Below are 27,887 nucleotides of genomic sequence, written 5' to 3'. Positions count from 1 at the left end.
AAAATAAATTTTTTTATCAAAAGGCAGAGGGAATCAGCATTAATGTAGGAAAACACTGCAACCACAATTCGAAAATATGCAAATAATAAGTAAATACCCACTCCACATTATCTTTGGAAACCGTCCTTTGTCTCAGTTTCTCACCTTGTGATTTGGAAGTCCCGAAGGATGAATGTCTCTTTAATAACCTCCTCTCCTTTCCTGCCACTGCACCCCATTTGCAGTTTGTTGTCTGAAGTCAGCGAAGACCCAGAATTCAGGGGTACGTTAATGTGGGTTCACCTCCCGCCCCCCAAAGGGGGATCAAGCAATGCCTCTGCTGTTGTCATTGCTCACTACTGCTGTTGTTGCCACTGCTCCGGCTGCGATGCATGTTCTGAGGTTCCACTACTTAGCTCAGTTCTTAGTGATTTCACCAGCTAGTGGAGAACCTCACTGCTGCAGCACTGTTTTGTCTTTCACACAAGGTCTAAGGTTTTGCCCCCTAAACCAGCTTACCAGTTATTTCAGCTTTAGTGATCACTAACCAGAAACAAGGACTCTAAATTGAGTCTGATCAGCTCTGTCTTTAAATACTGAAGGGGGATTGCCAAATTGTATCCAAAACTCTTTAAGCGTCCAGAATGCCTGTGATAAAGGTGGGGAGGGGGCGGGAGGAGTAGCTCCCTTTTAGACACCCAGCCATTCAGTAGCTATAAAATCCCTCTTAGTAGCTGTTCTCTAATTCCTCTACCTGTAAAGCGTTAAAAAGTCTCCCTGCTATGCATAGGTAAAAGGAATTGAGTGGGCACCTGGCCAAAAGAGCCAAAGGGAAGGCTAGAACTTCTTAAAATTGAAACAAGACTCCACTTTTGTCTGTCGGTTGTTGCTCTCTGGGAGAGGCAGACAGGGAGCAGTTATGCTGTGAGAAGCTTGGGCCAGGTATGAAAAATCATCAGTATCATACCTAGAAACTACTCATCTAAAACCCCAGATATGTAAGTAGATCAGAAAATGTCTAGAAAGACGCTATTAGGTTTATCCCTTTATTTCTTTATGGCTTGTGGATTCATCTGTGCTAACCCCAGGTGCTTTTGTTTTGCTTGTAACTTTTAAGATGGACCTAGAGAGCTATTCTTGATGCTTAATCCTTGTAGTTTTTTTTTAATCTAGCAAAAGCCTAAATTCCCAGAGGTATTTTCTTCTTTTTTATTAATAAAATTTACCTTTTTTAAGAACAGAATTGGATTTTTGTGTCTTAAGAGGTTTGTGCACATGTTGTTTAATTAGCTGGTGGCAACAGGTGATTTCCCCCCCCCCCCTTTCTCAGCTCTTCCCGGAGGGGAGGGGTGAAAGAGCTTGAAGGGTACCCCCCAGAAAGGAATTCCCAAGTGCGCCTTCCTGGTGGGTTTTGCACTTGGGTGGTGGCAGCATCTACCAATCCAAGGTCAGAGAAAAGCTGTAAACTTGGGAGTTTAATACAAGCCTGGAGTGGCAAGTATTAATTTTTAGAGTCCTTGTGGGTTCCCATCTTCTACACTCAAAGTGCCAGAGTAGGGAATCAGCCTTGACAACGCCTGTCCCCACCCACCTCTCTTTCACTTTCACTTTGATTTGGCATCACTGCTTAGAGAGTGATGTTACAGGTAAGGTGACCTCCTGCCCCATTAAGGCATATTAACTACAGTTCTGCACTTCAGTAATAGAATAAGGATAACAACATTTCATTACCCCTGCGTCCATGCCTAAAGTGAATTTTAACCCAAACAATCAAAGATGATCACTTTGGCAAAACAGGTTTTTCTGTTTAGTAGGTGTGTCTATACAAATACAGTCTGCTCCTGACGTCTTTCCCCCTAGTTCATCAACAGATGGCAGCGGAGAGCTCATTCATTGTGGAGTAATGATGGAGACTATTAAGCTTGTTTGTAAAACTCTAAAAATGCTTAAATTCAACTGGGGCATCTTTTTCTTTCTTTTATGGGACACATGACAAACCAGGCCAAATACAAACCGATCATATAAAATGTATGACTTGTAGCTGTTTGTTGTTCTGCAGCTGAGACTTCTATTAGCTGTAGGGATTATCCCATTCATCTTTATATAACATTCTGACATGCATCACTATAAATCACTGTAAGATTTCATAGCTGTGGTTTTGGATATTATCGTAGAACTAGAAGTCAGAGATAAAAAAGAGTTTTAGGTCATCCAAGCCACCTTCCTGCCAATGCAAGATTGTTCTCTACATTAGGTTTTTGTCCAGTCTAATTTTAAGGTCCTCAAGGGATGGGGCTTCCACAAGTAATATGTCTCACTTTCCGGAAGTTTTTCCTGATGATCAGTCTATTTTCCCTTTCTTAATTTCACTCAATTCCTCTTGGTTGTGCCCCCATGTATTGCACTAAATTCCTTTCCCTCCTTGGTGTTTATGTTCTTCGGATATCTTAACAGGCACTCTTTTTATCTTTACCTTAGTGGTTGCTTAGCCAAACTCTACAGATCTTGCCACAGAAATCGTCCACCCATGCCAATTTTTGTATCTCTCCTCTGAACTATCTCCACTTTTTTTCATTTGCTTTCTGACAACTTAATGCCTACAGTTGAATTCTGCATTCCTGATGCAGTCGCTCAAGAGCCACCTACATTTGGATTATTAAACTCTATCTAAAGGAATGTCTGTGCAAACAGAAATGACCTGAATCTGACTAATACGATGAAAAAATGTATGTTGTTCTTACTATGTCACATGTATTGTATATCATCTAATAGTGAAGAGTACATGGACTTTAAAATCCACAACACAATATCATTATTTTACAGAATAATTCTGAACATGCATGTTCTTGCATTATGATTCAATGGTGTGCATTTCATATTGTGAAGAAAAAATGTGTTTAGAGAGTGCAATTTTATCAGAGGCCAAATCAAAGAGGGTTCAGTAATTGTGATACTAGGAAAATAGTGACTATATAGTGCAGAAAAGAGGTGTCAAGGTTGCTCCCCCACTCTGAATTCTAGGGTACAGATGTGGGGACCTGCATGAAAACCTCCTAAAAACTTACTTTTACCAGCTTAGGTTAAAACTTCCCCAAGGTACAAATTTATTTTATCCTTTGTCCTTGGAATATCCACTGCCACCACCAAACTCTAACTGGGTTTACTGGGAAACGTGGTTTGGACACGTCTTTCCCCCCAAAATCCTCTCAACCCTTGCACCCCACTTCCTGGGAAAGGTTTGGTAAAAATCCTCACCAATTTGCATAGGTGACCACAGACCCAAACCCTTGGATCTGAGAACAATGAAAAAGCATTCAGTTTTCTTACAAGAAGACTTTTAATAGAAGTAGAAGTAAATAGAAATAAAGGAATCACCTCTGTAAAATCAGGGTGGTAGATACCTTACAGGGTAATAAGATTCAAAACACAGAGAATCCCTCTAGGCAAAACCTTAAGTTACAAAAAAGACACACAGACAGAAATAGTCATTCTATTCAGCACAATTCTTTTCTCAGCCATTTAAAGAAATCATAATCTAACACATACCTAGCTAGATTACTTACTAAAAGTTCTAAGACTCCATTCCTGGTCTATCCCCGGCAAAAGCAGCGTACCGACAGCCACAGACCCTTTGTTTCTCTCCCTCCTCCCAGCTTTTGAAAGTATCTTGTCTCCTCATTGGTCATTTTGGTCAGGTGCCAGTGAGGTTACCTTTAGCTTCTTAACCCTTTACAGGTGAGAGGATTTTTCCTCTGGCCAGGAGGGATTTTAAAGGGGTTTACCCTTCCCTTTATTTTTATGACACGAGGTAAGCAATGATTGATTAGTGTTAGGGGGCTTATTCCTTCACCCACTTACTTCCCTGGTCCTTCTCGCATGAACAGAGAGCAACAATACCCGAAGTCCAAAGGTGCAAACAATTCGATGTTTATTGGGGTGAACTTCCAGCAAGCATGATTCCAGTTTCCTTCCTTAGTATCCTCCTTCCCAGCTCTGACACCACAAAGCCTTACACCTGTGTCCCTGTTCCCATTCCTGCCCTTAGCCAAACATGATTCCAACTTCCTTACTCCCATTCCCTGTTCCCATTTCCCCCTTTAGCAAAACATAATTCCAATTTTCTTACCCCCATTCCCTGTTCCCATCTCCCCCTTTAGCAAAACATGATTCCAATTTTCTTACCCCCATTCCCTGTTCCCATCTCACACACCCACATGCCCACCCCCACCCATACCCAGTCACTTCCTCATTGACTACAGATTATATAGTAAAACTTGAGTTCTGCTTAGCTATACCTTAACCAATCATTTTCCTGAAATTTAACTAACCAATCCTAACATATTGTAACATGATTATGTAACCAATTATATCCCACCACCTCAATTAGTTTACACCCAGCAAAATTAATTATACAGCAGACAGGAACAATCACAGAACCAGACAGATTATACAGACAAACAACAGCAAAGTGGGAACTATAATGACAAAACAATGCAGAAGTGAGGATTTCACATCCCAGCTATTGATAAGTGAGTTCTTGCCAGACAGGATGCTATCAAACTAAGTTTTCTTTTACATTTTCTAGGCACTTCCCTTTCTCTGGAGGTGATAGGGATACAATCCTGTCCTGATAGTGCCTAACAGCCCAATAGCACCTTATTTCAATGTGACTAGTTTGGAATGTGAGGATGTGACCGTTCGCTTCCCAGCTTATGGCTGCCTCTGCTGCTTAGCCAAAGGCCTGAGCCTAAGCACAGGGCCACAAACTGTCACAGTAAGAGAAGGCCCTTTACACCAGCAGACAGTGATTTTGATTCTTTCTTTTATACCTCTATCACTAGCCAAGTGATAAGAGTACACCTAAATTCTTAGAGTACAGGCCTTTGCAGACAGGCCTGAATATCTATATCCTAACAATTAGTTTCTGCTAAAAAAGTGCAGAAGTTAGCTTTAAGGGTCGTCATCATTTTGTAAAATTATTACCACATTAGCACATACACTCAAAAGGGAAAAGAAGAAAAGAAATACTGCTTCCTTGCTTTGGGGAAGATGAAGTCAGTCAACATTCCTGAACTGCTACACTGCACAATTTCTATCCACCTGGTGCTCTGAAAAGACTGACATTTTGTCACTTAGGGAATAACATAAGCTTGAAATGTGCTACAAGTTCAAGCATTCTTTATTGTTGATTAAAGTTGGTTTCTATTTGTATGATATATTGAAGAATGTTTTCGGAGTATTTGTAACCTATTCATGCAGTATACAAGATACAATTTAGCCTATTGTTTACCACAGAGTGTACATGTGAATGCGTTATTTTGACCCTTTATTCAAGGAACGTTCTATAGCATGGAATGATTATTTTTTTCATAACCTTCCTTAAATTATTCCTAGAACTTTAAGTGCAGAATTTATTTCTGCCTATTTTAACCTTCTTTTTAATTCTTCTGTATAAACTAAGCACATGCTTATACAAAAGTCCCAGGAGATCCATCAGTAGTATGAACTCTGGCGTCTAATCTTCCTTCAGCTACATGGACTCATTTAGCTATTTTTCCAATGCATATTTATGTAGTGGCTGAGTTTGCAAGATAGTGTATGTGGCAATTTGCAGCATGTGCCCAAGTCTGAGAGCAGGACGGAGCCCAGATTTTTAGCTGTGAATGAAGTACACTGTGCACTGAACATCCATGTCCAAGAGACTGGTCTAGTACAGAAAACACAAAGGCAGCCGACATATCCTTTTGCGCCACTCTAAAACTACTACTGATTATAAAATTTAAGATGCAGCTGAAAGTCAGGGAGTGGCAGGAACGGCTCTCTCTATCACTGATACAGTGAGTCTCGAATTGTTTAAGATATTTAGCATTTTTTTTTATTCTAGTGCTCTGGGATATTCTACCTTTTAACACTTTATGGCAGGAGTGGCCAACCTGAGCCTCAGAAGGAGCCAGAATTTGCCAATGTACATTGCCAAAGAGCCACAATAATACATCAGCAGCCTCCCATCAGCTCCCTCCCCGCCCTGCTCCTAGCACCTCCTGCACACTGGCAGCCCTGCGGATCTGGGCCTCCTCCTCCCTCCCTGCACCTCCCTATTAGCTGTTTCGTGGCATGCAGGAGTCTCGGGGAGGTGGGGGGAGGGGAGGATCGAGGGCATGGCAGGCTCGAGGAGGGGGTGCGAAGGGGTGAAGTGGGGGCAGGGCCTGTGGCAGAGTCTGGGGTTGAGCAATGAGCACCCCCCGGGCACATTGGAAAGTTGGTCCCTGTAGCTCAAGCCCCAGAGTCGGTGCCTGTACAAGGAGCCGCATATTAACTCCTGAAGAGCTGCATGTGGCTCCGGAGCCACAGGTTGGCCACCCCTGCTTTTTGAAGTCACTAGGCTCTAGTGCAGGGATGGGCAAACTTTTTGGTCTGACGGCCACATCTGGGTATAGAAAGTGTATGGCGGGCCATGAATGCGCACAAAATTGGGGTGGGGGTGTGGGCTCTGGCTGGGGCGTGCAGGCTCTGGGGTGGGACCAGAAATGAGGCGTTCAGGGTACAGGAGGGAGTGAGGGCTCCAGCGGGGGGTGTGGGGTTTGGGGTGTAGGAGGGTGCTCTGGGCTGGGGTCGAGGGGTTTGGCAGGCGGGAGGGGGATCAGGGCTGGGACAGGGGGTTGGGCTGTTGGGGGTGGCTCAGGAGTGCAGGCTCTGGGTGGCACTTACCTCAAGCGGCTCCTGGAAGCAGGGACATGTCCTACCTCTGGCTCCTATGTGGAGGTGTGGCCAAGCGGCTCTGCTGCATGCTGCCCCATCTGCAGGTGCCACCCCTGCAGCTCCCATCGACTGCAGTTCCCAGCCAGTAGGAGCTGTGGGGGCGGCGCTTGGGGCAGGCGCAGCGTGCCGAGTATAGCCCCCCTGGCTGCCCCTACATGTAGGAGCTAGAGGGGGGACATGCCGCTGCTTCCGGGAACCATGCAGAGTGGCCCCCGACCCTGCTCCCCTGCTGGAATACCAGAACGTGGCAAGCCCCAGACCCTGCTCCCCAGTGGGAGCTCGAGGGCTGTATTAGGCCCATGAGCCGTAGTTTGCCCACCCCTGCTCTAGTGTGTTGTCTTATGTGATTTATGAAATCCAGGAAGTTGGATAAACAGAATAGCAGGAAGTTGGATATTGTAGAATTACAGATTCCAAGCTTGACTGAGGTTAGGATTCCTTTCTGAATCCAGAGCCTCTTGCTCTTGAAAGAAGGACTGATTTAGAACTCATTTGTTTAGTTTCTTGCTTATAAAATTTTTTTAATAAGCATAAAAACATGAACAGCTCTTAGATGTTGAATTTGGAGGAAGGTGAGTCTTCCTCACTTACAGCATCTGAATCTAATTTGGAGTCTTCTGATTCTGCTGCCTGCAAATAAACTGAAACCTTGGGCAGGGTGTTATTTTTGGAAACCATGTGGACCACTGAATGAATGAGTGGAGGACCCACTTTTCTCTCTTTCTCTGCAGAAGGCTTCAGGGCTGTTGGAGGAGAATGGGAGCTTTCTTCTAAATGCCAGATTTTTTATGCAAGGGTCATACAAAAGGGGGTTCAGATCAGGATTGCCAACTTTACTTGACCACAAAACAGGATGTGCTCCCCTCTCCTCAGCCCCAAACTCCATATAAAAATCAAGCCATTCATACTTATTTCAATCAGCATTTTAACTTTTAAAGGGGTTCTTAGAATCTTTCTCAGCTAAAGGCTAAGAAATGACTTTTGCCCTTTAAAGGGTTAGCATTAACTAAGAAAATGAACTGGGGAATTTGGTAGGCAGGGTGTGCCAAGCTGAAAAACATATACAAATTGAAGTTATACAGAATTGTCTCCCCTGTCTGTCCACATGTATATTATCTCACAAATATATATTTATATATAAAATATGTAGAATGTTTTTATATAATGTACATATTGTAAATGTGTGGTTCTATAGTCACAACTGTAACTATATATGACATACATAAAAACTAATTCATTATCTCTATTCTATGGAAATATGAACAAAGGAAGCCTTGTTGATATGTACAATGCAGGATGTAGCTCAGATGTGAAGGAGTTCTGACACGAGTGTTCTTAACAAGCACCAGTTAAACTCTCTTCTGGGCATGCAAAGTTTCTTTTTTAATGGATTTGTTTTTTTGTTCATGTTTCTTGATTGAAACTGAAACCCTCTTGGCTCCTTTTCATTATTTTCTAGTCTATGTGCTTGTTTATTATTGATTTAGGAATCAGATTTTGTATATTAACTGTTTGCTGGTAGGCAGCACAAGAGAGCAGTATATGCACTATTGTTTTGCCATGCAACTAAATATTGGTGGATTTAAAAATAGTCAGTTATGCTGTGATTTACTTCTTAAATAAAACAGTCGCAACCACAATATAAACATTTTAAGGCAGGTCATATTTCGGGCCTAATTTACTTGACTGTGTCATTCACTGTGCTGTAGAAATATTCCTAAAGCTTCTAGTCTGTTTCTGATATTTTAGAAATACTGTGGTTTGACCAATGATTTTGCAGTCAGTGTAGCTGATCAGATTAAAATGGTTTGTAAATTAGAGACATGTTTTGTCTATTAGTCTCACAGTTCTAGAGGAAATTTAGTGATCTCCTCCATCTAGTAGCTAAACTTTGAAGAGCATTACTTGAGCACTCAAAACTCCAGAGGAAGTCAGTACGAGTGTTGATTGAACAAGAAATGTGGATTCAGACTATTACCCTGCAACTTTGACTTCCTCATGGTTCCTATTATTTCCTCCCAGTCCAGACAAGACGAGAGGGAGCCTTTGTATGTCCTAGCCAGTAGGAGTGGTGTGTAGCTTGTTACAGCTCTTTGTATATTGCTTCTAGGATACAGACTCTTTCAAATGGAAATTTACATGTCCATCTGTGTGACTTTTCCTGGAATCGCCAAGAGTTACTCTGGTGTAGGGTCTTCAATAAGATAAGGAACAAGACCAATACCTCTCCTTAGAAGAACTGGTTCAAAGAGAGAAGAAATGAACCTCTGATTGTTGTGAAGGGTGTAAGAATCCCTTTAGAACTGCTATTGCAAAAACCCTGTTTTTAACCTAAATGTTTGTTTGCCAAACTTATTAACTAAGACTCAGATTATATAATGAACCTATTAGTCTAACATTTATGACCATCCAGAAAGGAAGAGACGACCTTTCGCTAGCGAGTGAGACCATGCAATATTTGTTTCTGGTGCAGAAGGAGCAGGGGATTTTAATCACAAATGCAGAAATAAACACTTAGTTTAAAAACATTACAGGTTTTGGGTAAATGAGATAAGACTTTTTGGGCACCAGTGTTAGGTTTATTGTATCCTATTAAGCAAATTCCACAAAAACCTAGTTTTAGTAAACACATGCCTGTGAATATTTTTCAGTTTTAATACAAATATTTATGTTATGGTTGGTATGGGGTAAGCTGTGCTTTTAGACCTTTTCAGTCTGCCTTGAGTGCACCACTTCGGAGTCAGGTTTTGCTATCTTCACCCCTCTGGGTATAACATGGTCCTTCCACTTGGGAAGCGAGTCTCTGAGTCCCCTGTTACTAATGTTAACACAACTAGTCCAGTTGTGTTGGGCACAGGTAATAATCCCTTTTCCTCCTGGGACCTGTGATAGTCAATCTGATTTAAAGTGACCCAGAACTAGCTTCTTCAAAACAAAGCATTATGTATTCACTAAAAGGTACATAGCATTCAGAGCAAAGGGTAAAAAACAATAAAGGACTATGTGCCTATTTCCCCTTGCCTAAACCTTAATCTTTCCTTGTAAGCTTTTGTATATTCCATTAGTTGATCTACCTCCAACTCTGGGCTAGGAAAAACAGCTGGAATACTGCAGTTTCTGTGTGTTTCTTTTTGGTGTGTCTTGGTCAGCATCTCGTCCGTAGGCAGCTGTTAACACCTCCCACCACTACTCCTTTTTTCCCCCAAGGCCCAGGATCCTTTAATAGCTTAGTTTTCCCTTTCTTCTGAGACTCAGGCTGGAAAGAATAAACTTTGACAGACTAAGGGCTTGTCTACACTGGCAAGTTTTGTCGCCAAAAACTGCCTTTTGGCAACAAAACAGCAAGAGCATACACACTACAATGGGACTTTTTTCTTGTGAAAAACGCCCAGTTTTGGTGACAAAAATCTTCCACCCCATGAGAGACTTTTGTCTTTTCCCCTCCCTTTATTGTCGACAAAGAGCCAGTGTAGACACTGCTGATTGTTTTGTCCACAGAACTGGCTTCTGCCAGTATCTCACAACGCCTGCCCTGATTGCTCTGCTCAGTGATCTCTGCTGCCCTGCAGGCATGCACCCTTCCCCTTTCAAAGCTCTGGGGAAGTATCTGCCTGCTGCTCCCTTTGGGGAGCTAACAAAGAGCAAATCATTGGGATGCTCCTGTTCTGCCCTGTGCTAGGAACACAGCAGCAGGCAGACGGCTGCTGCAGGGGAAGGGGGACAGACGGCTGTGCTGCTTTGCGTTCCTCAACAGGGAGAGCTCACAGAGCTGCTCAGGATGCTGCTCTCAGTAGCTGCGGGGGCTGTGGGAGAGTTCGGAGAGAATCCCAAGATGCGCAGCGATCAGCTCTTCCTTCCCACAACATTGCACTGTGGGATACATACCCATGGTGCATGGCTCACCCTGTCGATGATGCTGTCCCCAATGTGGACATGATCTGTTGACAGAGGGAGCAAGTGTGAGCACCCTTTGGCGATTTTTGTTTTGTCGGCTTTTGGGTGTCGACATAAGTTTTGTTAACAAAACTTGGTAGTGTAGACAAGCCCTAAGTGGAGTCAACACAAGGGTATCCCTCAGTTAATAGCTTCCCTATTTCAGAGTAGCAGCCATGTTACTCTGTATTCGTAAAAAGAAAAGGAGTACTTGTGGCACCTTAGAGACTAACAAATTTATTAGAGCATAAGCTTTCGTGAGCAACAGCTCACTTCATTGGATGATAAAATTATTGTCTTAGGTAAACTTGCAAAATCTCTCAAATTTCTGTAAGGATGGCCCTCCGGAGACAAATAGTGTATAGCTTTCTGCATGAAGAATATAATTGATTTCTTTGTGCAGAGGACAGTGAGTCTGTATTTCTACATTCCATTCTGTTCAGGCTCTTCTACCATATCTTCCATCGTCATATGTGAGCACCTTCTGGAGTTAAGAATTAATTTATGTTTTACATGTGAAATCTCCTCTTCATTCTCCCTCCCTCCCCCGCCCCACCCAGGTTGAAGATCTGGGTGGGAGGGCACATGCTAAGTTAGTTACAGTAATGTAACCATAGGGCTGTAGCAGTGAAGAGGAGAGAAATCAGTGAGATAGGGGTTGTATGAGGCTTATCTCTTGCGTTCCTGGAAGAGCCTTCTTTTTCTTTATCTCACTTCCATCCCCCCACCACTGCTGCCATTCTACTGTATGTGATAAAGCCTAAGGCCAATTATCTTTCAGGAGCATCTTTTTTTATCCCAGGTTGACTGACTACTACAGAACCCTCAAGTGGCTAAGGGAGGGAACTTCCCTTGTGCAAAGAGAGACCACAAGTACATTTACACTAACTGCTCCTTTCTGGTAGCTGCAGATTTCATCCTGGGTTAAATTCTGGCCACTTTATTGCTGAAGACTTTGGAGTCGATGGACTAGGTCCTCAACTGGCATAAATTATTGCAGTTCCATTGACATTAATAAAAGTAGGCTGACTGACACTAGGGGTGAGAATTTAGCCCACTGGAAGTACTCAGAAGAGTAAAGTAAGATGGGTTTGTACATCTTTACTGTTGGATCTCTTCACTATATAGAACTTTCACAGTGTCAGTGAGGGATCAGTGGCTTCCCTACTGAGATCACTAAGGAAAGAACACTTTTTGTTTGGAAAACAGTTTGGTGTTTTGTTTTGTTTTTTTAAAAATCTCCAAGTCAAGTTTAATGCACCCTTCATTTAATTTTAATCCTTCAGGATGTATACTTTGGCTCCTTCTCAAGGAACAGATCATCTGAGATTTTCAGTAGTCTCATTTATCCAAAAGTGAGAGTTTTCAGTTACAGAGAGATGGTTGGTTTTAATTGCACAGATGAATTATTTTGTTTGAAGAAGGAATTTTCACAATGTGACCTTACAACTGTATTTTGGTTATTTTCCGTTAACTTTTCTTTTACCAGCCTTCACATATGCAACACTCGTCTAATGAAAAAAGTTCATTGTCTTTTTTTTCTATGAAAAGCAAAGAATCTTTGTCACCTTTAGATAACTGCATCAGATGTGGAACTTCATATATAAACTGAGAATCAAGAACTCTAATTTCCCTTTGGCTAATTTAACTCCTTTCCATTCCATATAGATTTGATGCTTCAGAGACTCATTGAGTATTTTCACAATAATGGCTTAGCTCCAAAGTAAAACGTAATCAGATTTTTTTATTAAGCCTAGATATAAACAGATTAGAATTATTAACTGCGTGGGAAGTTTTTTCCAAATTAGACTTCCCTTTAAATTCCCACATTCAAATACTTTTGGACAAGAATACAATGGTTTGTTTTCTAAACATAAAGGAGGCATTAAATCATTTTGGATGTCCTGTCTTGCTGTTAGAACTTGGCTGGTAACTTATCAAAGATCCTGGGGAGTTGCCATAATTCAGGTTCTAAGGATGCTGTAGAATGGAGAATCAGTATGTGGAAGAAAGCATCCAAAAAGTACAAAATACTTGGCAATTTAAAGCAAGCACAAGGCATAGATTGGAATCTCTTTGAGGAAGAGAATTTTGTGGTGTCTTGATCTGTTTATATAAAGGACCATGTAAATTCAGCAACTGGTGGGAGTTTTTGCACAAGTGTTAAGGAGGTCACCTAAGAAACGGGGCTAGAGTCTACAAAAAAAGAGGGGCTCTCAGCAGCCATTTTGTGTGTGTGTGAGAGTGAGAGAGAGAGAGAGAGGGAGGGAGGGAGGGGAGAAGAAGAGACTGAGATTGGATGAGAAGTCCTGTGCAGGAGGGCAGAGGAGAGAGGAAGGATCCTGCCAGGAATGGAAAGGTATTCACCAGAGGTGTTTTTTACCTGGTTAAATGGTGTGTACTGCCCTGGGAAAAACAGATTAGTCTCAGTTCAAGGCATTTTCTATTTTAAAAACTGTTTAATTAATGCACACACCACATTCCTTAGTTTTAGCTATATATTCAACTTGTTGGTTACATAACAAGTGTGATTGCAGATGTTCTGCAGAGCCATTGGCCATTATCTTTGAAAACTCATGGCGATCGGGGGAAGTCCCGGACAACTGGAAAAAGGCTAATGTGGTGCCCATCTTTAAAAAAGGGAAGAAGGAGGATCCTGGGAACTACAGGCCAGTCAGCCTCACCTCAGTCCCTGGAAAAATCATGGAGCAGGTCCTCAAGGAATCAATTCTGAAGCACTTAGAGGAGAGGAAAGTGATCAGGAACAGTCAGCATGGATTCACCAAGGGCAAGTCATGCCTGACTAATCTAATTGCCTTCTATGACGAGATAACTGGTTCTATGGATGAAGGGAAAGCAGTGGACGTGTTGTTCCTTGACTTTAGCAAAGCTTTTGACACGGTCTCCCACAGTATTCTTGCCAGCAAGTTAAAGTAGTATGGGCTGGATGAATGGACTATAAGGTGGATAGAAAGTTGGCTAGATTGTCGGGCTCAACGGGTAGTGATCAATGGCTCCATGTCTAGTTGGCAGCCGGTATCGAGTGGAGTACCCCAAGGACTCGGGTCGGTCCTGGGGCCGGTTTTGTTCAATATCTTCATAAACGATCTGGAGGATGGTATGGATTGCACCCTCAGCAAGTTTGCAGATGACACTAAACTGGGAGGAGAGGTAGATACGCTGGAGGGTAGGGATAAGATACAGAGGGACCTAGACAAATTAGAGGACTGGGCCAAAAGCAATCTGATGAGGTTCAACAAGGACAACGGCAGTGTCCTGCACTTAGGACGGAAGAATCCCATGCACCGCTACAGACTAGGGACCGAATGGCTCGGCAGCAGTTCTGCAGAAAAGGACGTAGGGGTTACAGTGGACGAGAAGCTGGATATGAGTCAACACTGTGCCCTTGTTGCCAAGAAGGCCAGTGGCACTTTGGGATGTATAAGTAGGGGCATTGCCAACAGATCGAGGGACGTGATTGTTCCCCTCTATTCGACATTGGTGAGGCCTCATCTGGAGTACTGTGTCCAGTTTGTAGTGTGTCCCACACTACAAGATGGATGTGGAAAAATTGGAAAGAGTCCAGCGGAGGGCAACAAAAACGATGAGGGGAACACATGACTTATGAGGAGAGGCTGAGGGAACTGGGATTGTTTAGTCTGCAGAAGAGAAGAATGAGGGGGGATTTGATAGCTGCTTTCAACTACCTGAAAGGTGGTTCCAAAGAGGATGGATCTAGACTGTTCTCAGTAGTAGCAGATGACAAAACAAGGAGTAATGGTCTCAAGTTGCAGTAGGGGAGGTTTAGGTTGGATATTAGGAAAAACTTTTTCACTAGGAGGGTGGTGAAACACTGGAATGCGTTACCTAGGGAGGTGGTGGAATCTCCTTCCTTAGAAGTTTTTAAGGTCAGACTTGACAAAGCCCTGGCTGGAATGGTTTAGTTGGGGATTGGTCCTGCTTTGAGCAGGGGGTTGGACTAGATGACCTCCTGAGGTCCCTTCCAACCCTGATATTCTATGATTCTAGGATTCTATGAAGGCAGTAGATTCAGAAATTTAATCTAGGATTGTACAAAAAAAATTAAAATTGCAGTAGGCGTAGTATGTTATACAATACTGAATATCAGAAATATATAATTTGGTTTGGTATTTTCTCAAGGAAGTTTATATATGTCATGACACTTCTATTTCCAATATTGTATAACTATTATATACTGAAAACTATTATCAAATTGCTAAATATTTTTCAGTAATTTTCATAGGGTATATTCTAATAGTAATTTTATTTTTTTACTAATATCCCAGTTTGAACCAGTATTTACTAGTGCCCGTCCTAAACTAGTTTTTCCCGGGAAGTTGCTGACTCTGGATCTGGACTTCTTAGGTGACTCTGGCCTATGCATAAAGAATTTTCCAGAGTGGTGAGAAACCTGAGGCAGGGAAATGCGTACTGGTGTGTTTATTATTTTGACTAGAGCTGTGTATTTCTTGTGCTATTATGTAAAGAGTATTGGTGTGTTAGAATCCTATGCAAAGTCTGTCTGGGTGTCTCGCTTTCACTGTTGCATGCCCCTTAAAAGGTAAACTGTAAATCAGAAGGTTCATACCTTTGGCGGGATTCTGGGGAACATGCAGTGCTGCTGGGGAGAGAGGGCACTAGTTTCAGGCCCTATGCAATTGATCAAAGGGGGTCTCCATTACTAAGAGGGTTGTCAGATATAAGGTCTGCATCAGGAGTGCGTCTGTCTGAAACCCAAAAGTCAGGGACAAGGAGGAGTTAGGCAAAGGGTGTGCTGTAGAGTAAGTCCTCCAGGAAACGTACAGATGCCACATCCTTCACACTCTTCAGGCAGTCTTTGGGTTCCCTGTCTTCTTGCTGAGGCCTGAAACAGAAGCTCAGGACAGGGTAGTGGCAGGTTGCAGCTATACAGAGCCGTAGAAAGTTTGTTACCTCATCTCTGTATGTAATTCTGTTCACAATAAAAGGTTTATCTTGAAACTGTTCTGCTGATCAGTAAAATACTACATAGGGCACATAGGAATCAGTGTTTGGATCCCCTCACAGCTGTTGGATGAGTGTCCAGCAGTTAGATCTGTGACACCTTCACTACTTTGGTGTCTGGGGTGGAGCTATAGAAACCTTTCTCTTTTTCTTGTGTTGGCTGCCTCACCTATCAAAAGCTACTGGTGTATATTGTAAATACAGTGTTGTAGGATACTTGATGATGTGTTTTACTGGCATCCTTCATAAGAAGATTTCATGTAACAGATTTACGTGCCTTTTAACCATTACTTTAAGGAGTAAAAGTCCCAATTTGGACAGGCAGTGCCACAGCAAAAGAGGAACAGTTCTTCAGTAATGAATTAATAATTCACTATATTTTAAGTAGGAATAAATAATTACCATTTCTCTTTCTTTTTACCACTTCATATCAAGTGAATTATTTATTACTTTTTGTACAAGAAAGATCATCTCAGAGTTTGTATAATACTGGACCATAAGAATAAAAGACTAGCATCTCCTTCAGATGAAGAGAGATTCCTTGACAATCACTGTGATTCTTCGATTCCGTCAGTTTCCCTTTTTCTAATATTATGTCTTTGTAATGTTGTTTAGATTGCCATCTCACTAATCACTTGCAATTCTGCACATTCTGGGCCCATTTTATCCCTGATGTGTCAAGAGGTGAAATTGGCCTTTTGTGTTTCTTTTCTATAACTGAAATAATGGTAGAAGATTAAATATACTATTCATATTAATATTTATAACCGTTATAATGATATTCTTATTTCTTCATGTTAGCACTTGGCTGGTATCCATAGTCATACTTAATCATAAATATTTTTTCTGGGTTAGTTTTTGCCACATCCTTCATCTGACTCAGAGTTTTTAGGAATACTTCCTTACCCTAATGACACCATCACAAACAAGTGGCTGTTCCTTTCCAAATCTTATATAAACTGACATTTGACAACTGATATATTGAAAACATGATTTGCCATGGAGTATTTGGATGGCTGAGTGGATTAGTAATGGACATGGAATATTTCACATCTAGGCTGGTAGTAAGAATCTGACCCGGTGCATAAGTGGCTAAAAGTTACAGCCATCTGATGCGTGCTTAGTGGCTAAATGTGATGAGTTGATAGTCTTAGCTCATTTCCTGGTGAAGGTGTCCACATCACAAGGTCACCACCACGTCTGTCACCAGTTGGCACCCTGATTAGCAGTAGCACTGTGTAGAACCTTCTGATTTTAGTTCACATGGGTTTCATGAACCAAACCCAGCATGTTAAAATTGCAATGGTTCACATAGTTTTAGGTTTGTTTGGACACTTGCATTCATACAACTGGTCCCCTCAATGCCTAGAGTCAGGCGGAGAGTTAGGTTGTCACCCTCTCATATCCCCAGTAAGTGGTTCAAGGAACAGGCTGACTTCTTTGGCTTCATTTGTCTGCACTAGAACTGCAGCCTCAGACAGTGCTTGTCTATATGGGGAGTTATTCTGGAATAGCTAATCCTGACTGACTGCACATGTGGAGTACCATATTATTGTGAAATAAGCTTCATGTGCAGACACTCTCATCAGGAATAGTTAATCCACATTAAATTCACACCCTATCTTATTCCAAATTAACTTGAATATGTAGACAAACTCTTAGACCTTCACCAACTACAGGATCTGTGATTATCAACTGGAAAGAAAGAAGCCAGGAGACAAAGGATACAGTGATTAATCAGGGAAAAACCTTCTGTAACCACTGTGAGGAGGAGAGATTGAACTTGAATGATATTTTTCTACTCCTTCACTCAAAACGTGAAGGAGCAAAAGGTATCTAGTGCCTCAAACTTATTGGCATGGTCAGAGATCTCCAATAAAAAGTTGAGAAGAAAAACAGCAAAACTCTGGGACGAATAAAGGAGACAGCAAAAATAGTCTCACAGTATGTGGCATCCTGCCATTGAATTTGAAATGAACGATAATGCTAAATGGTCCATTACTACTGTGAAACGTATCCTAAGTATTCTTGATTGTATTGCATTTATCTCTCAAAACACTTGTATACCTTGTCATGCCAACAGAGTTACTGATGTTGGATTTCCTGCAAAAGTGGAGTAGAGGGTACTGGGCCCGTTGTAGGGAAGTGAGCCAGCAGAGTTCTCCGAACAATTCACATAAATCTCTAGCTGAGGCTCCGAAATGTAATTTTTTGGTTTGTATTGCCTGTGCCATAATTAGCTTCCTTCCAGCCTGAGGAGGTGGGACAAGTGGGTTCAGGTGTTAGCCTGATGAGCACCTGGGCCTCTGAAAAAGAGCTGAGAGAACTGAGAGAGAGGAACTGCAGGAAGCAGGTTAGTTTCCTGTGGGAGACCCTGACATAGTAGGTAGGTAGGCCCCAGGAGGGAAAGGCAGTGGGAGCCTGCTGAGGAAAAAAAGGCCTTCAGGGGGAAAGTCCTGGAAGTCAGTGCTTAGCTAAAAACAAATCGGCAAAGCTTAAAAGTAGGGCTGAAGAGCCGGGAACTTCAGTGAGTGGTAGATTGCAAGAAGGACTCCAGGGAAAGCAACCTGTGAGTCAGCGCTCTATAATTGAGCAGGGAAAGAGTTAAAATTAGCCTGGGAAGTTGCCATCAACTGAGCCCAAAAGGTAGGCCGAAGAGTAGCCCAAGAGGGACAGAAGAACCTGATGTTTTTTTGGACTTTTAGATGGCCTTTTATTATCCCCAAAGAAGTTTAATTTGTTTAGTAACTTGGCTACATCACTGGTACCTACCCATCTGGAGAAGGCCAAAGGGACTCACCTTGGCAGAAGAAACTGAAGCAGAGATGCTGCAGGGCCACATCACGCCAAGACAGGGCACTCTGAAGTTAGCAGCTCAGTTGCAGTACCAAAACTTGAAACGATGTATGAAATTTCCTAGCTAAGAGACTCCATTGTGAGACAAAGGGCAAGGAAAGTCAAGCATTGCCTTATCCCTCAAACTTGACCTGGTGGGGCATGTTGGGATATTGTAGAGAAGTTTGCATTGCTACAACCTGTTATCCCTTCTCTGTAGATTAAATCAAGATTTAGTCTCCAAGACTGTCAAGCAAACACCTTTCACAAGCACTAAAATCACAAAGTTGTAAAAACTTAAGTTAACTTTTGAAGTGAAAAGTGCTGTTGATATGAAAAGTAGCAAATCATGACACCTCCATTGTTCTAAGTTTGAAAAAGAGATTCCTCGTGCTGTTCTCCCTGTCTGACTTTTCATGTTCTCATTTTTGTTTGAAAGACCTGTGAGGAGAATAGCTGCTGTGCACTTCTAAATTTGAAGAAAGGAGGAGCAATACTCTTTACACTCAATTCCCAGACAATCTGCCCAAAGTTTAACCGGTTCCAGACGATTTTTAAATGAGTGAGCTTAGTGAAATTGCTGCTCTGAGACGATGAAAGAGTCACTGTCCAGCAGTCATCTGTGCTGATGAGCATTAACCAAGGGGAAAACGTGACTCTAAATACATCCATAAATCAAACCTACAGATTTTATCCAGGTTAATCATATATCTATCAAAGCATTCACTGGCTTTCCAAAAGTGTAAAGTTTTCTGTCTGAGGCTACTGCATACTTATTACACTAAACAGTTATTTGAGCTAACTGTAAGAAACCTGTTTCATGTTATTTTGTACAATAAAGTCTGATTCCAAACTCATCTACCCTGACCATTGATTTAAATGGAATTACTCCTAATTTACACTGATGTGAGAGCAAAATCGGGCTCGGCGTAGCAGGAATTCAGAAAGAGAGGGAGACCAAATATTAACATAAGACTAAAACGTATCTGGGCATTATATAGTTAGGATGATTGGTAAGGAATGTAGTTCTGATTTGGAATTTAGTTCTTGAAGTTCTCAGTATGGTTTCAAAAGTGTAAATCGTCTCACTTTTTTTCAAGAAGGCAGTTTGGAACATAATGTATTTATAGCACATTTTCCATCCATTATATGGCATGTAATTATAATGATTCTTACCTTTGCTGTAGGCAGCTCAGGGGAGAAGTAGTAGAGTTTCTTGTGACAAAAACAAAAGGATAAGAACATAGTGTGGGGGGGAGTTGTAAAATAGTATAGAGGGATAGCGATTTAACTAAATCACTAACAAATTTATTTGAGCATAAACTTCCGATGAAGTGAGCTGTAGCTCACGAAAGTTTATGCTCAAATAAATTTGTTAGTCTCTAAGGTGCCACAAGTCCTCCTTTTCTTTTTAAATAAATCCTAAAACTTTACTTTCTGGATATCTGGTGTTTGATATTTAATAATGGCAGAAACTGGTAATGAAAAGAGAAGTTCATGCTGAAAGGAACTTTGCTCTAATATTGAGCATTTGTTTATTCTCACAGGGCCATTTCTGCTCTGCTACCTAGGCAGCCCCACTGACTTTTCTAGGGTTGCACTGGTGTAACTGAGCAGAAATTGAACCTGTGTGGTTTAACTAAGTGGAGTTTGGCCCAAAGTGTTGAAGACTAGTGGAGTTTATAAGCAACACTTTTATTTGAATAATTTTGTTTTTCAGCTACTTAATAGTGGATTGTATTATCCAGGCGGTGATGAGGAAGACCTGATCTTTCACACCCCTGACCGACACATCTATGCCAACCTAACCCCCAGTGTATATGCAGCTATGCTGACAGAAGAGTGCATCTGTCAATGTAGCTACCATTGTATGGGAGCTGGTGTTCCTCCACTGATGGAAAAACCCTTTATGCTGGTGTAGGCTGAATCTCCACTATGGAGTTAGGCTCGCATAGTTTCTGTAATGTAGACAAACCCTTTGTTTTATTTTCTGTTTTATTATTTTATAATCAGTGTAAGGCTCATCAGATTGAGGAACAAACTGCATAGGTCTGCAGTTTGTGGCCAACTTTCCTTTCCATTCCATACCTGCAGCTGTCATGAAAGGCGATGGGAGCTACAGACCAGTTTCTGAAGACAAAATTTACCTAATGCGATAAGTATTTTTAAAAGGGACAATAAATAAAAAGTGCACACATAAATGGAGGAAAAGACTGCATTTTTATTCTCATTCACTCTTGGTGTTTAGTGTTAAACAAGAGTGTTACTAGAAAAATCTATAGTAAAAACATTAATACGTCTGTGCAAGAGCTGTGGAATAACTGAGTTTTTGGTTTGGTGTCTGAACCAAAAAGTGAAAAAAACCTCAAACGTTTGTTTCAGGTCGACCTGAAATGAAATGTGTTTGAATTTTTTGGTGAAAAAAGAAATGAAACATTATATTCAAACTGAAATGAAATATTTTGTTTAATTTTTGAGGATTTTAACCCTATTAAAAACAAAATTGAGGCAACATTGAAAGCAGTCATTTCAAAATGGAAAATCAAAACATTTCATTTTGAAAATATTGAAACAAAATGTTTTGACTTTTTTTCTGATTTTTTTTATTATTATTGTTATTTTTTATTTCTAGCCAAAGCAATTTGGTGAGTTTGACCTGAATTAATTCACAAAATGTTTTGATTGTCCCAAATATGCATTTTTTTTAATGGAAAAAATGTAATCAAAAAAATTTCATCCAAGTTTAATCACAGCAAAATATACATACTTCAGTCAGGCATGCGGGCTTCAAATCCTATTGCTCTTGGAAATGCATGTTGTCTGCTTGGATAGTGGGTGTTAAAAAAAACCCAGCAAAATGATTTGAGGACATATTAGTCTCTCTTTCTGCAGCTGCTGAACCCAACCACTCCCATTTTGTGTTTAAACTGCTATTGGCTTATTAAGCTCTTGTATCCCACACATAGCACACTTGGACCATGGCTTGAAATGCTGCTCATAACTTCCATAGCTGAATCATTACCACCTTATTAACACTTTGTCATAATTAAAATCTGTGCTGTATTTGCAGTATTAATAAACACTATGAAGTAGATTGTCTGTCTGGCTCTGCCTGGGACCAGGCTCCAATAGTCCTTTCTGCAATCAGCAGAGCAATCTTAGTCCAGTGTCCTACAAGTTGTTTTTCTTGTATGGATCCTCACTTAATTCAGCGTGGCTCCATATGGGCACAGGGTCTGTCTCCATGTATCACATTGCAAAACTGGGGCTTTAGTTCTTGTACAACAAGGCCTTGATTCAGCAAAGCCATAAGTCTGTACTTAACTTTAAGCATGTGAGTGGTGCCATTATCACTGTTCCCATTGTCACTTGTTCACAAATGCATTAGATTTCAGTAAAATCAACTTAAACCTGAAATTTCTGTTCTAGGAAAGTTTTGGTTCAGTTGTTCATGTTTGGTAGGATTTCCATTGTGCTGTATAGATGGAAATTCTTTGGTTTCATGCTTCTGCATCTATTCTTTAATGGCACCACAACTGTGAAAATGATCTTCCAGCACTTGCACCGTGGATTGGCATGCAAAGATACTAGCTATAATATTGTCAAATCTGGGCAACATTTTACACGAGCCTACCATCAGTGGATTTTTCATTCAGTCCAACTAAGCTGATTTCTTTAATCTTCCGCAAGTATTGTGTGTGTTTGAAAATCTTACAGTGTAACTCCCATTGACTTCAACAGAAGCTGAATTAGGCCAATCGTGTGTGGTTCTGGAAAATTCAGTAGTTTCTTAGCTATGTTTTTTGTCCTTTACGGATTGATATGCTAGAACAGAACACATCCTCTCTAAGTGCTAGTTTAGAAACCTTGAAATGTTAAATAATCACACTGCTTCAAAGAATTTTGCAGCTGGATGATAAAAATGCCGTTCTCATCCATGTAATCATGAATTTTTGGACACAATGTAATATTTTAGTTATTTTTCACCTCTTTGCTTAGATTCTATTGGATTCTATTCCTGTTCCTGCCACTGAATTCCTATGTGATGCTAGGCAAGACACTTAAACCAAATGGTCTCTAATTATGTGTTTCTCATTTTCTGGGTGCCTAATGTGAGATCCTGGGGCCTGTTTTGCAGAAGTGCTGAGTGCTCCCAGCTGTGACTGAAGTCAGTGTGCTTTAATATATTAAGTACTAAGTACTCTGGAAAAATCAGGTACTAGTTATCTCAGATTGGAATCCAAAATTAGTGAGTTATCTGACCTTAATCTTTATCTCAGTTCCCCATCTGTTAAAAGGGCATAAGACCACTCCCTCACCGCACAGAGTATTGTAAACCTAAATGAATGTTTGTGAAGCACTCAGACGCTAGAGTGATGAATGCCATAGAAAAGGAAATCAATAATTGTCTTCAGAGCATGGTTTGAGAGTGTGCAGTAAATAAGGCAAGGGACCACACCTTGAACAACAGGGAAAAAATGAAATATTGAATAGCTGCTCATTAGCTGAGCATCCTCCATTATATGCACTGAATGAGGCAGGGTTCCTGTGGGGAAAAATAGGATGTGATCATGTAATTATTACGGCTGTCGATTAATCGCAGTTAACTCACACGATTAACTAAAAAAAATTAATTGCGATTAATTGCACTGTTATACAATAGAATACCAATTGAAATTTATTAAATATTTTTGGGTGTCTTTCTACATTTTCAAATATATCGATTTTCAGTTACAACACAGAATACAAAGTGTACCGTGCTCACTTTATATTTTTTATTACAAATATTTGCACTGTAAAAATGATACACAAGAGAAATAGTATTTTTCAATTCACCTCATTCAAGCACTGTAGTGCAATCTCTTTATCGTGAAAGTGAAACTTACAAATGTAGTTTTTTTGGTTACATAACTGCACTCAAAACCAAAACAATGTAAAACTTTAGAGCCTACAAGTCCAATCAGTCCTACTTCTTGTTAAGCCAATCGCTCAGACAAACAGGTTTGTTTACATTTGCTGCCCACTTCTTAATTACAATGTCACCAGGCATTTGCATGGTACTGTTGTAGCTGGTGTCACAAGATATTTATGTGCCAGATGTGCTAAAGATTCATATGCCTCTTCATGCTTCAGCCATCGTTCCAGAGAAAATGATTCCATGTTGATGACACTCGTTACAAAGGTCAAATGTGTTAATTAAATTTGTGACTGAACTCCTTGGGGAAGAATTATGTCTCCTGCTCTGATTTGTTCACATTCTGCCATATATTTCATGTTATAGCTGTCTCAGATGATGACCCAGCACATGTTGTCATTCATTTTAAGAACACTTTCTCTGCAAATTTGACAAAATACAAAGAAGATACCGGTGTGAAATCTCTAAAGATAGCTACAGCACTTGACCCAAGATTTAAGAATCTGAAGTGCCTTCCAAAATCTGAGAGGGATGCGGTGTGGAGCATGCTTTCAGAAGTCTTAAAAGAGCAACACTCCCATGCAGAAACTACAGAACCCAAACCACCAAAAGAGAAAATCATCCTTCTGCTGGTGGCATCTGACTCAGATGATGAAAATGAATATGCATCAGTCTGCACTGCTTTGGATCATTATCGAGCAGAACTTGTCATCTGCGTGGACGCATGTCCGCTGGAATGGTGGTTGAAGCATGAAGGGACATATGAAACTTTAGTGTATCTGGCATGTAAATATCTTGTGACGCCAGCTACAACAGTGCAGACAAATGCCTGTTCTCACTTTTAGGTGTCATTGTAAACAAGAAGCAGGCAGCAAATATAAACAAACTTGTTTGTCTGAGTGATTGGCTGAACAAGAAGTAGGACTGATTGGACTTGTAGGCTCTAAAGTTTTACATTGTTTAATTTTTGAATGCAGGGTTTTTGTATATAATTCTATATTTATAAGTTCAACTTTCATGATAAAGAGATTGCACTACAGTACTTGTATTAAGTGAATTGAAAAATACAATTTGTTTTGTTTTTTACAGTGCTAATATTTTTGATCAAAAGTAAATATAAAGTGAGCCCTGTACACTTTGTATTCTGTGTTGTAATTTAAATCAATATATTTGAAAATGCAGAAAACATCCAAAATATGTAAATAAATGCTATTCTATTATTAACAGTGCGATTAATCACAATTAACCTTTTTAATCACTTGACAGCCCTCGTAATTATTGATTGTATCATAATTCATATACTTAGGGAAAAAATTAAGGCAGCCTTAATTCTGGCATTCCTAACTGCTGTGTGTTTGACTTTGCAACCTAAATAACATTCCTTTAAAAAATAGTTTGTGTAATATACACGATGATGTTTCACTTGGTTTGCCTTGAACTTGTTAATCATTTGCACTAATGTATGTACACCGTGTTACCTCCCTATTGTCCTATGTAGTGATCTCTGATGAGGGCACTGTTATTACATTGTCATATGCAGCACCCTGATTTGAAAATGGAGATACATTATTTATTATTTCTATTACAAAATTACCTAGGAGCCCTAGTCATGGTCCAGGGTCCCATTGTGCTAGGCACCTTACAAACCTATAGTCATCCTATTCATGTGTTCTGCATGGTAGAAACCAACCAAATATCAAGTGTTCTGCCTTGTGATTAGGTGAAGGAGGCATGGTTGATAATTTGCCTTGAGCCTGCAAGAAGGGATCCTATTTTGCTTGTCTTGCACAATTACATGTGAATGATCTTTTTACTACAAAATAACTTCACAGTGCTGTAGTAACTCATCCAAGTGTCTTCCAATATAGTTAGAAGATGTGCTCTACAAGTTACGTGTTCTCCATTAAGTGTCACATATTTCAGTATTTTCCCTCCAACTCTAGCTTATTTACACAACACTGTATTTTAAAGAACTGCAAATGTAAAATGGGTAGAACTTTTGAGTTCCATGTTTATAGAATATAGCTATAGACTGGAATTTTCACAGGGGACCACAGGAGATAGATGCCCAATATCTCTGGCTTTGGGTGAAAGTTGGGCAATATCACTCTTTTGAGTTCTCGTGGAAAGCCAAGGTTAATGTTAAATTCGCTTTTAAAAAAAAAAAAGAAAAAAAAGTAGATTCCTTAGGATTGACTGAATATTTTAAGGTGTGAACTGCATCAGATCTTTCTTTCAGCCAACAACATTGTTTTGCAGTGTGTTAAACATTTTGCCAGCAGCACTTCTTCAAATGAAGATTTTTATCCAATATCTTTTTGTTGCTGTCGAAATAGCATGAAAATTGAACCAAAATTAAGTCTATAGGTAACAATCTTCCTTGAAGCATACCTTTGCTGAGCCTTCTTAATAAACTTTCAACTGTAAAGTTGTTAAACAAGATGCAAGTGCTATGCACTATCCTGCTGAAGATAGAAGAAATATGACTTCATTATCGTTGGCTGGATCAATTCCTCTTCATGCTAATGCACACACATCAGTCCAGAGAGGATGTTGCCAAGAATAATATATAATCTACTCAAGCCTACAGTAAAAGCTTTAAAAAAAACCTATTTTTATGTCGTTCTTGAAAGAAGGAAGCAATAGCAGGCAGTAAATTAATTCCATTCCTAAAAAGCCACTGCTGTTAATGTAAGGTAAATATGAAAACAATTTGAGCGGATGGCTAATTTTGTCCTATGCTGCCTATGTCCTTCACCATTTTTTTTTTTTTGCTACCATCTTTGGTTTTTGCCACAGTTATCGCTTACAAACAGAGATGTAGTAGACATCCGCAATGCCAAAGTAAACTTGCAATTCAAAGTATTTTAGTGGTTAGGAGGACCCCAGGTTGCAAAGCTTTTCAGAGTTTTAGACAATCCGATTAGAAATAGAATATTTTCTCACTTAGGTGATGGTATTATTTCAAAAGACCAAGGAGGTATAAATCCATTAGCATTTAAATTCTCTTTGGCCTCCAGATTTTCTTATTTAGCTGATGAAGAAATTTTAAAATTGTTCAGAAAGTCCGTTGTGTGATAACTGTCAAGATGGAAGAACACAGTGCGGTACAGCAAAACATAATTAAGCCACTAAAATATTAAATGCTAGAAAAAAATGGCAAATCTATTTCTTTATAATTATTAGTTTTTATTAATTTATTTTTGTGGTAACGCCTGCAGGCTACTTAATTGGTTAAAATATTTAAAACATTTAATTATTTTTTTTATAAGAATTTTAATGAAAAAAGCCTTTTCATGAAAATTTTGGCCCAGTTTTTACAGATCAACAGGAAGCTTTAATTCCTCATTCCAGTTGAATATACCTAAGAGCTTATTTGACTTTCCAACATCATAGCACTTTACAGACATCAGCTCTTACAACAGACGTGTGTTCTAAGCATTACACCATTTTGCAGATATGCAACACCTAAATTGTTCTAAATTTAAGACAATTGGATCCTGATTTTCAGAGGAATGGTACAATCCCTTTTGGCTCCCATTGATTAAAGCTGGAGTTGTGAGTAATAATCAACTCTGAAAATCAGGCCTTAGAAATCTCAAATTGGGCACCTAAAATTAATGGATTCTTTTTGAAAATTTAGGCCTTATTGAGATGTTGACAGTAACAGACAGAATTGATGTAGTCTGGAAACAGAACTTGGGAGTTCCTTGCTAGCAGTCCCAGTTGAGGCTACTCCTGAAGGCCACAGACGCTTCACAGCTACACTCTGCAGCTGTAGAATACAGAAGACCCATATAGTTTTTACATCAGACTAATCTCGGTCAGTTTAGAAATTAATAGTACAATCCCTTACAAATTGATGTTGTACAAAACACTAGTCAGTTTTGCAACCTTAAATTACAACTGCTGTATAACTTTGCTTATTTAATAACACAACTTTTGTTTATTGTACCATTTATAAGTAGGGTGGGGCAGAAGTTATGATGATCAGAACAGGCTAGATCTAAGTATGTTGATTACATGCAGAGTATAGGCCAAATTCATTCTTGGTATAGCTTTAGTCAAGATTGTGATGATGCACCAGGGATGAAGTTGGCTTAGTAAATCTAACTTTATTTAGGAACCAAATTTGCAACAGAATGGACAGAGTAAGCCAATACGTTTCCTCCAAAAGTTGGTGATCTTGGAATTAGTTGAGGGAATTGATTTGATGATTTTACTTACATTCCATGATTGTGGTATAAATAAATAGGAATGTTGTTGTGTTTTTCTACTTACTCCTTGTATCTGGCTTATCTCACAGGAAAAACTGAATGTGGTAGGTCTCATAATGTTTTAACATCTGCCATGCAGTTGGATTACATCATGCTGAGTTTTTAATAAAGAAGTCCATATACTTGACTTGCAGCATAGTCTGCATGTACAACTCTGAAGCTGCAAACACAGTCTTTAGTGATAT

General features: G+C 40.1%; 1 protein-coding gene across 1 annotated transcript in view; it reads left to right on the top strand.

Annotated features, from left to right (window-relative positions):
• PIEZO2 (piezo type mechanosensitive ion channel component 2) overlaps positions 1-27,887 on the top strand; it is a 454,182-nt gene that overhangs the window by 67,004 nt on the left and 359,291 nt on the right. The window lies entirely within an intron of this gene.

This window comes from Lepidochelys kempii, chromosome 2 (genome assembly GCF_965140285.1).
Source record: "Lepidochelys kempii isolate rLepKem1 chromosome 2, rLepKem1.hap1, whole genome shotgun sequence".
Lineage (NCBI taxonomy): Eukaryota > Metazoa > Chordata > Testudines > Cheloniidae > Lepidochelys > Lepidochelys kempii.
This window is presented reverse-complemented; position numbering and strand designations above follow the sequence as displayed.